Raw genomic sequence first — 9,356 nt, 5'->3', positions numbered from 1 at the left:
AAGACCCGGCACCAGCGGGGCCACATCTGATACGGCACTTTTTGGATAAACAGTGTCGGTGCATCAAAGGGAACGAGCGCACGATCTTCCCCGTACGGCTGCGAGTTCGCCGCCGATAAAAAGTCACGTGCCACCGATAGCAACTGCACCAACGAACACCGCGAAAGGGCAAGGCCAGGCCGCCGCACACATGCGGCCAGATTTTTCGTTCGGTTTTCCAGCCTTGAGCGAAGTGCGGGATTCATGGTGTCAACAAAGCTTGCCCGTAGCAGACGACGTAGCAGCGCAATAGCGGAAGTACGTCACCGCTGCGGAGCGCAGCATCATGGGAGGCAAAGCTCGCGCGCCGTCAACAGCGGAGAGTAAGTCGAAAGGAGGAGGAAACGCGGAGCGACGATAATGCGCGGTTTTTGATTTACGATTTCTCAGCTAATACTCATCGCTTTAACAAAATTCTTGCGGGAGGAGATTGCAAATACATTGCTTTATTTGGGTACATCTACATCCATGCATCGGCGGAAGGTATTTCAGGACCCCTTTAATGTCACCAGTTGCCGTCACTTCAACCTCGCCACCAAACTACTCCAGCCTATTTCATATGTCCATCATTAGAAGACTAAGGGCAGTATTCTGAGTCCCTACACTCGGCTGAGGGGAGGATTCCGCAATGCTTATGCATGGGGAAATCGATTTCAAGGATCTCCTTCACTGAAGGCTCGAGTGGACAAAGGTCTCAGAATACTAGGGTAAGTATTGCAGCACCAGGAGGTAGCACCACATGGGTGACCCCGCCCTCAAGTCCTCTGTCCACTGACTGTGCCCAGCACAATTTTATAAATGTAAAAGTTTATGTGCCCCTGTAAAAACGGTAATCAAAACAGATCTGCACAATCTGTTGTGGGGGCTAAACTTTGAAAAAATCGACATAACCATCTTGTGGGTGCCTGGCCACGTCGAAATCCATGGAGCATCAAACTTGACGGCACGTGCATAGCTTACAACTGTGTCCAAGCCAGCTAGATGCCTTCAAGCTGTGAACGTGGCCCAGAAGAACACTGGGCCGCCATCACACAGCACCAAAAAGGCTCTCTGGCCTCCCTAGTTAGTTGCACACCGATTCCCTCGTCCTACTCTCATTTCCAACAAGTCCACGTCGGACAACTTATGACTGGCACAAACTTTTCTTCAGCTAAATGGCAAAAGTTTTTCCATTCTTCTCCTAATCAAGTCATATGCATCAGCTGTGATATTGTGGACACTACTAAACATTTTCCTTGGACATGCCCTCAATTTCAAAAGAATTACCTTCCTGCAAACTTTAGACCAAATTCCTTGAATCCACCATAACCACTAAAATTAGCCAAAGCAGTCTGGAACTCATTCCTGCATTTGGTATCGCAACACACTATTTTTTCCCCTTGCTATTTCCCACCCCTACCCACTGTGCACCATAGCTTGTGTTTGCCCCTGATGTATTGCAGGGGTGAGACAGCTGCGCATATTGCGCAGATTTGATACAAATTTGTTTTCCTGCGCCAGGCTGCTCCAAAAGCTTGAAAATCGCAAAAATTGCGCCAAACTGCTCCAAAACAGTCTGAGAGCCAAGAATTTTAACGCACCCGTCAGTTCCAGTGCGGAAAAATGCTTACTGACAGCATAATTTTCCAGCACCCCCAAGGTGATGCTGTTCGTAAATTTTCAATGGACCTTTTTCCAGTAGCGATCTGCGCATGCGCGGGCTGCTGGTCCGCCATTCTTGGCAGTAGCCTCCGGCAAAATAAACAAAAGGGCGCCCCCCCAGCTTTCTGTTTGGGGAGAGGCTATGCTGTCCAGAGCTGCGCGTTTTTATTTTTTCTCTTTCAACAGCTTGAAGTGGGTTCGTAAGTGCACACAAAAAGGGCTTTCTAGGGAAAGGGGCAAATACATTTGAGGCTGACACTGGAAGCACATACAAGCCAGTGGGGGAGTAACAAAAATGAAAAAAAGTAAAGAAAAAGGGGCGCTTCAACCACTGCGAATTAGTCACGGGAACCACGCCTGCTACGGTGACATTCCCGTGAAAGGCACGGGTGACCGGTTGGTGCGGAAGGGGCTACAGTACCAGGATATTTTTTGTGGACGAGTTCTACGAAAGCTCGACGTTTTGTGGGCGTGCATTGCTGCCAATTTTAGTTCGGCGTGGCGGCCGCTAGGAGGATCGGTACTGGAAAAAGGTCCATTGATTGATCATTCCATGAAAAACCTGCCTAAAATTGTCCCCGAGGTAGCTTTTTCTAAAGTCACAATTTCGGGTTGCACATGTTATATTCTGTGCGTTTTTAAATTTTTACCATTGAAAACCATTGCAAAGTCCTGTAGAAAAAACGCTTAGGTGTACGTAGGCGTCAAACCGCTTGTGCAAGTTCATGAAAAAACGGCAATTTTTGGAGCGCCGTATCTCCGGAACGACGTTACTGGGCACCGCCACCTTGGTGTGATGAAGATATGAAAACATGGGCTCCGGGTGGAGCAGTTCCTTGTGGTTCAGGCATAGCGCTCTTCGCAAATCTCTTGGTTTTAGTTATGGGAGTGGCTGGGTTTACATTTAGTCATTTGATCGGTTGCTGGAAGGGGCGCGACTCAAGAGACGGGAGCTCATCAAAAACAACATGGCGCCCGTGAATTCGCCGTGTTTCGGCCTTGAGTGTGAGGCCAGTACGTGCTTGAAGTGAAATTTTGGACTCATTGCGGTGCTATAAAACACTGAGTTATTGATGCCTTCCCTAGCGGACTTGCGAGCGACGGGAATGGGACGATCGACGCTGCACAAGTGGCGACACAGGCTACATCGCCGCGAAATGTTCAAGCAGTCTTCGATAGCGGGACGGGCTATTACTGCACACTAGTAATAATGGTTAATTTATCTGAAGTGAAATTTATTGCCAAAAGAAGGGAGGTGGATAAACATACCAACGTTACTGAGATTATGATTGTAGTGAACATGCACCTTGGGGATTGAAATGGGAGGGCTGGTGGGGTGCGACGACTGTGACCTCGCTTTGGCCGTGGCTCTACACTTGTGCATAAAGACGAGTCTGCATAGGATTACAAAAAGTGCACTTTTCACCCGTGAGTTGCCAAAAATTTGATTTTTTTGGTTCCTAAGGTGATATAATAAATGTCGTTCTTCTGCTCCAAATCAAGGTTCTTCTGCTCCAAAATCGATATTTCGCTGCTCCAAAAACTGCTCCCAAATCTGATTCAGCTGTCTCACCCCTGGTATTGCAATATTTCGTTCCAGGATGGGTGCAAGCTCGGCACTTTCGGTGCAATGCAAAATGTTAATTAAACATGTTTATAAATTGTGCCCCCACCTTGAAACCAACCTAAAAGTAACCACACCTCTTCTATTTATGAAAGGAATTAGCTGAATTGAACTGAGGACAAAAAAAAATCACGCCATATCCATGGAATGAATGATGATAAGTGGGGCGAAGCTCGAGAGGGGGAGATCATCGGTAACCGTAACTCTCCCGTAAAAGTTCGCCCATTACATCATTAAGAAAGACGTAAGACTGTGTGCGTACATTGTACAAATCAACTTTTATTTTGTAATTTTATTTTGTTCTTGTTCGTTTGTTGTTTCGTTTCTTCGTTTGTTCTTTTCATTTCGTCGTTGTCATGACTGGATTGCGAGGTCCCTTCATTAGACGGCTTTATGATCTGTGAAATGAAGCGAGAGAGGTTCTTGTACTGGCTGCAATGGGAAGTTTGCAAACACTAAGCCTATACACGTTCCTCGGATAGTGGTAGGGTTCATATGGATACATCTGAGTGCGTATTTGAAGAAAGAACTTTCATTTAGCGCGAACTTGTGCCCGAACAAGACGAGAGGAAACGAGCAAAGGTCCTTTCGTCTCGTTCGATCTCCGAGAACGACTGCCTGCGTTCGTGGCGTGATCTCTTGTGTGATCTCCCCCTCGCAGTGCACGTGCGCTCGCGCCTCCGTTGGCGAACACAGACAAGCTCGCGCTCCCGGTGCCGAGTTTGCGCTGCCGGTTGCAGCCGGTTCTTGCGCGTGCAACGCGGCCCACTTTGCGACGTCTCCGAAAGCATGCGGCGGTCACGTACCACGAGACACAAGTGATGGACAGACCCATGGCTTTAGGAGCTTCGCCCCTAAAACATTGCCACTGCTGGGGCCGTGCATTACTGAGGCAGCTCAGAGGAGCAGCTTTAGCAGTTGCATAAAAGATGAGCGTTCCTAGAGGAGCGGCCGATGGTGTTGGGTGCACACAGGAAGTGCCGGGCTTGTACCCACAAGGAACCGGAATCTCGCTGATGCATTGGCAAGGTACCCCCGGTTTCCTTTTTTTTTTAGTAAACATCTAAAACACGATCTTATAACGTCCAAATGTCAGCTGCACCTCGCCTGGTGCGTGTCGCTGGTGGGAGTGCTCCTGCTATAGGTTGTATTCACTGGCGAGGCATGCATGCAGGCAACCATGTGAGTGCGCCGTCACTGGTTGCGTTGGGCTCCGCGGGATTGTGGTACTTGTCCGTGCTAAGCACATGATGTGTGTTGGATGTTCCAAACTCTACCCCACCAAACGCAATGTAATGCCTCGACTCCAATGTGAGTGTGATTACTAACCTATCTGTTGATACCACTGCCGAGAATCGGTTGAAACATAGCAGACAACGCACGCCGGGTGTTTTTTTTTTTTTTGTATCGCGGATTGTCCCACTTCTGTTTTGTTCCGTCAGGTGCCCCAGTGTCCTCACGGGTCCTGACCATGGTCCTGACCTTTTGTTTGAAAATTCTACGTTATTACACCCACGCCTAGAATGATTAACGACATGCTCTGCTGCCTTGGTCGCTCCACGCAACGTTTGGTTGGCTCCACAAGCCGACACACGTGTACCGCTGTCACCTTGCCCGCTGCCAGTTGCAGATGGCGATCATGTTCGGATCGCTTCACTGGGGGGCTAGGAGTGATGGCAGGCCCGCATCGCCTCTGCATTTCAGCTCCTAAAGTACATTGTGTGTAGTGTTGTGCTCGGCACGTGATCTTGCAGTCACCTTCAGAAAAAAAAAAAAGTACGGCAGTCGTATACTTGCCATACTGAGTGAGGTTGGACATTGTCACAAAATATGGTGGCACCCCGCTGGTGGGTTCGTGTGTCGTTATGCCTGTTATTAAAAAAGCACAGTTGTGTCATGAAGCAATGAAATTATTGCCCAAGGACGCGGGTTCGATTCCGGGCCGTGGCGGCCGCTTTTCTGATGGAGGCGAAAGCGAAAACGCCCCTGTGTTCGAGAGAGAGAGAGAGAGAGAGAGAGAGAGAGAGAGAGAGAGAGAGAGAGAGAGAGAGAGAGAGAGAGAGAGAGAGATCAAACTTTATTTAAAGCGGCCCATGTTCGGGCTGCCGTAAATGTGGTTCCGGTGGGCCTGGAAGACGTTCAGGTGGGAATTCCGCAGGTGTCAGGGCCCCGCACGTGGGCAATGTGCCGGGCGAGGCGAGGCCAAAGGATGGGGCGAAGATCAGGCGGAGGAGCGGCCCAGTTTTCCCATGAGTATGGAATGTGGGATGGTAAAGATTCGGAACATTTCCAGCTGGTCAAAATTAATCCGGAGCCCTCCACTACGGCGCTCCTCATCGCCTGTGTAGCGTCGGCGCATTAAGCCCAATCAATGAAATCAATCGAAATCTGTTCATACCAACAAGAGATATTCTACCCTTGAAACACCGAAACCCACCTTTATAGCTCCTCACGCAGGGAAGTAGTAATCGTGCGCCATGCACAGGTTGGCATTATAACTACGTTTACATGCGCCAAAAATTATGCCAGAATGACCCCAATCAAGAAAACTGCACTAAGTGCTGTACATCGGCGACAGCAGGACATATCATCTGGATGTGCCTCGATCATTTACCGAAATATTCGAGAATTTTTTGTTTCTCTTGGGTGACTCTGGCCTCGACAGAACGGAGAGTGGTTTCAATCCACTGGTCGCACACGCGTCGCGAGGCAGAGGAGACACTGCGCGCATTCGTTGCTTTTGTTTTCCTACCCGATGGACCGAACATCATCATCCCTGGCCCACAGCCAATCCCATCCGGGCTATCCTAACCCTCCTCCTTCCTCAAACCCCTTCCACAACACGGCATATGCCGAGAACCAATGGAAATAAATGTCTGAAACCCATACAGATATGCCAAGCATGGAACACATTCTGCGTGTGTTGTACCAGAGTCCTTCAAAGCATTGAAGGACTATATGGCGCCTGACTGCGCCGCCGACGGCGCGAAGCAGGCGCGTGTTTTCTACTCTACCAATGAGTGGACAGGAACCGCAGTGGCGCGAAAGTGAAGACCGAAGTCCGCGCTTTCAAATGAGACCGAGATCACTGCAATACTGCGCTTAAAATGAACGTGGCGCAGCTGCGTGGAATTATTGAAAAATTGTTATTTTGGCGTCAGAATCTCGTCAAATCGGGCCCGTACGGCTTTTATAAGTAGCTGTTACTGTTCAAGTACCAACTTTTCGGAGGAAAAACTGAGCAAACTAATAGAAAAATACCTGTAGATTTCAAAAATGATATCTAAAAAAAATGCTTTTTTTGGGCAATTTTTCGGCCCCAAAGACCCGTGTGCCCCCTTAAACCCACGAGCTCATGAATGGGGCTTCAAAGGTGTCAAAGCTCATCGATGTTTAGTTTACCAAGATGCGCTTCGCACATAAACATTTTCCATGCTGTATCATTTACTCAATGGAGATATACGCGCACTCGAGGCTTCCGGGGAAAAAGTGCAGGATATATGCATTTCAAGTGCCCATTCAAACGTGCGTGAATTTAACAAAGCGATAACAGAAATTGCGAATCAAACATACGTCAACGGCGCGGTAACTTATATTAGCTGGCCTTAAATTGTTTTACCTAGCCGCAACTTTTTTTTTTCTCGCAACAGCCTCAAGGTGCTAGCATGGGGTCACACAGGGAGTGTATAAGGAGTGTAGCGCGGAAGAGCCACGCGCCCCTTCGCCTTTCCCTCTCGCACTCCTTTTCTCCCTTTCGTGGGCGATTCATCGCCGAAACCAACGCCGCAACGCCTCGAGATTCGCGATCGCTGCGCCGCCTGCCGCCGCTTCTCCGCGGCGTTTGCGGGATTAGCGCTGCGTGGCTGATAGGTGGTCATGCAGTGTTTTGGTTCTCTTTCGCTTCTCTTTGCCTTTCCGCGCACTAAACAACTTGTTAAGGTGACGTCTGTAAGCTAACTGCACGTTTAGGGCGCTTAAAAAAAACAGCGGCGTCTTGGTAGAGCGCTCGAACGCTAACAAGAGCTACCCGGGGAGGCGGTTCTGCGCGCTTCTTGGCCGCTCTTGCGGGCGTCGGCAACGGCAGCGGCATATCACCGCTGTCACCTTCGAACACGTCAGCACAAGTGAGTTCTATTTATTGTCACCTCGTTTAGACCTGATATTGGCACCGTAAGAGGTTGGTTCGTTTTGCAGCGCAGACAACAAATGCGGCTTTGCTTCGAATATGTACGTCGTAAAAAATATGTTTCGGGGATGTGATAACCCAACAGCGTACAAAGACTTGTACCTTTTAAGGGAATATAATCCACGCGAAAATGTTAAGTACACTCAAAGGCTGCGCATTGTCAGATATGTGCCCACTCATGCCTTATGGTAAGAACCAAGGTATATGTTAATGACCACGGGAAAATGAATGGTCTGCAAGTCAGGAGGAATAAATAGAATAGTCGTACGGGAATAAAAAAAAACCGAGTGCAGCTTCTGAAATGCTAAAGACGTTTGTTTGAGCAAGGTAGTATTCACCAGACCAACTAGATGCGAAATGCACTGATATTTCGCTAGACATGGGGGGTGACGAGGAGGACGCTCAACTGTCGTTGTTTACAAATGCGGAGCGTAATCAACAAATGAACGCTTTATTAATCACACACACAAGCTGCGTGTTCACTTTTCGTTTGTTTTTCGCCTTCAACGAACGGCTGATCATTCGGCGGACGCATTTTTTGAAGAATCAGAATAAGCAGTTCACAAGAAATACGAGGTGTCGTTGAAAGAGTTGATTGATTGATTGCAGGGTTTAACGCGCCGACGCAACGGAGACGATGAGGCACGCCGTAGTGGAGGGCTCCGGATTAATTTTGACGACCTGGAGATCCTTAACGTGCGCCGAAATCTCGTACACACGGGCTCGTTGGAAGAGTGTCGTATCTGATATGGGTCTCTGATTTCGGTTTATGCTAGATTCTAGTCTCCCAGTGTCATACGACGATGTTTCGAAGAAGAGTTTGGTCGTGGACGCGGATTACTCTATAAGCCCATCTTCGCGCTTCTCGTGGGGGATAAATGTAACAGATGAATCTTAGCGAGCGCTCACCTCGGGACAAGACGACCCAGCATTAAATTTGCCGTCGTGTGCTGACTCCGGAGTGTAATTTTGCATTATCCATCGTACTTCTTTGGTACAATGTTTGCGAAATTTACGCCGCATTGTCTTGTTCAGGGTACTGACCAATATCTGATATGTGATATTGGCAGGCGTAACTTGCGTGCTGTCAGGTATGAGTGCTCCGCTGGATTTCGTAGTGCACAAAGTCGATTTACATCATAGTGTGTATGGCCGCAACATGACCATCGGAGGAAACACTGCTTACGGAGACACTGCCACTAAATTTCAGGGCAGCGGAATTGCAATCAGCTGCATGCAAATGCTGGCTTCGGGACGCCGGCCTGTGACACACGCCCGGCGCTCATATATAGATCTTTCTAAGATCGTGTCATAAACGTTTATACTCTCGTGAACACACCAGGCTTGCAAACAGAGTGCCTGCTCCACGTTATTCGGTATTTCGAACGCGGACAAACGGTAAATCGATGTCTTGAACGAGCCCCAAAAGCAACGGCGACAGGGGGGAGCGGGCCGGGTACTCCCGCGCCTACTTTCGAAACGGGCCGCTAGGGGGATTTCAGTGGTGCCCCTACAGGCCGCGCTCGAGGCGTGCCCAACGCGTGAACGAAAAATGGCCCAACAGCCACTCTCCTGTTTCTCTTCCCTACCCTTCCCCGCTCCGTAGCCTTCCTGCGTGCTTTCATGTCCGCCGGCCAGCGCCGCTTCTCGGAAACTATGCAAAATAGTTGAAAGTTTAGCGTTCCCCAGTCGGCGCTCCTACGCCTTCTTCTTTTTCACCATGCCGGCCTGTCTTGGTCTGTCGCTGATAAAACCGCCTTTGCCTCGGAGCAAAATCACGTCTGCTGCCGCAGGCTGATGCCGTCTTTGCGCGCTTATCTACTTGGATCACGGGCCCCGAAATTCTCTGAGTGGGGCATCCCCCCT

The sequence above is a fragment of the Haemaphysalis longicornis genome, unplaced genomic scaffold (genome assembly GCF_048455015.1).
Source record: "Haemaphysalis longicornis isolate Haplotype H1 unplaced genomic scaffold, Haemaphysalis longicornis Haplotype H1 scaffold_2, whole genome shotgun sequence".
NCBI classification, from domain to species: domain Eukaryota; kingdom Metazoa; phylum Arthropoda; class Arachnida; order Ixodida; family Ixodidae; genus Haemaphysalis; species Haemaphysalis longicornis.
Note: the sequence above shows the minus strand (reverse complement) of the source record.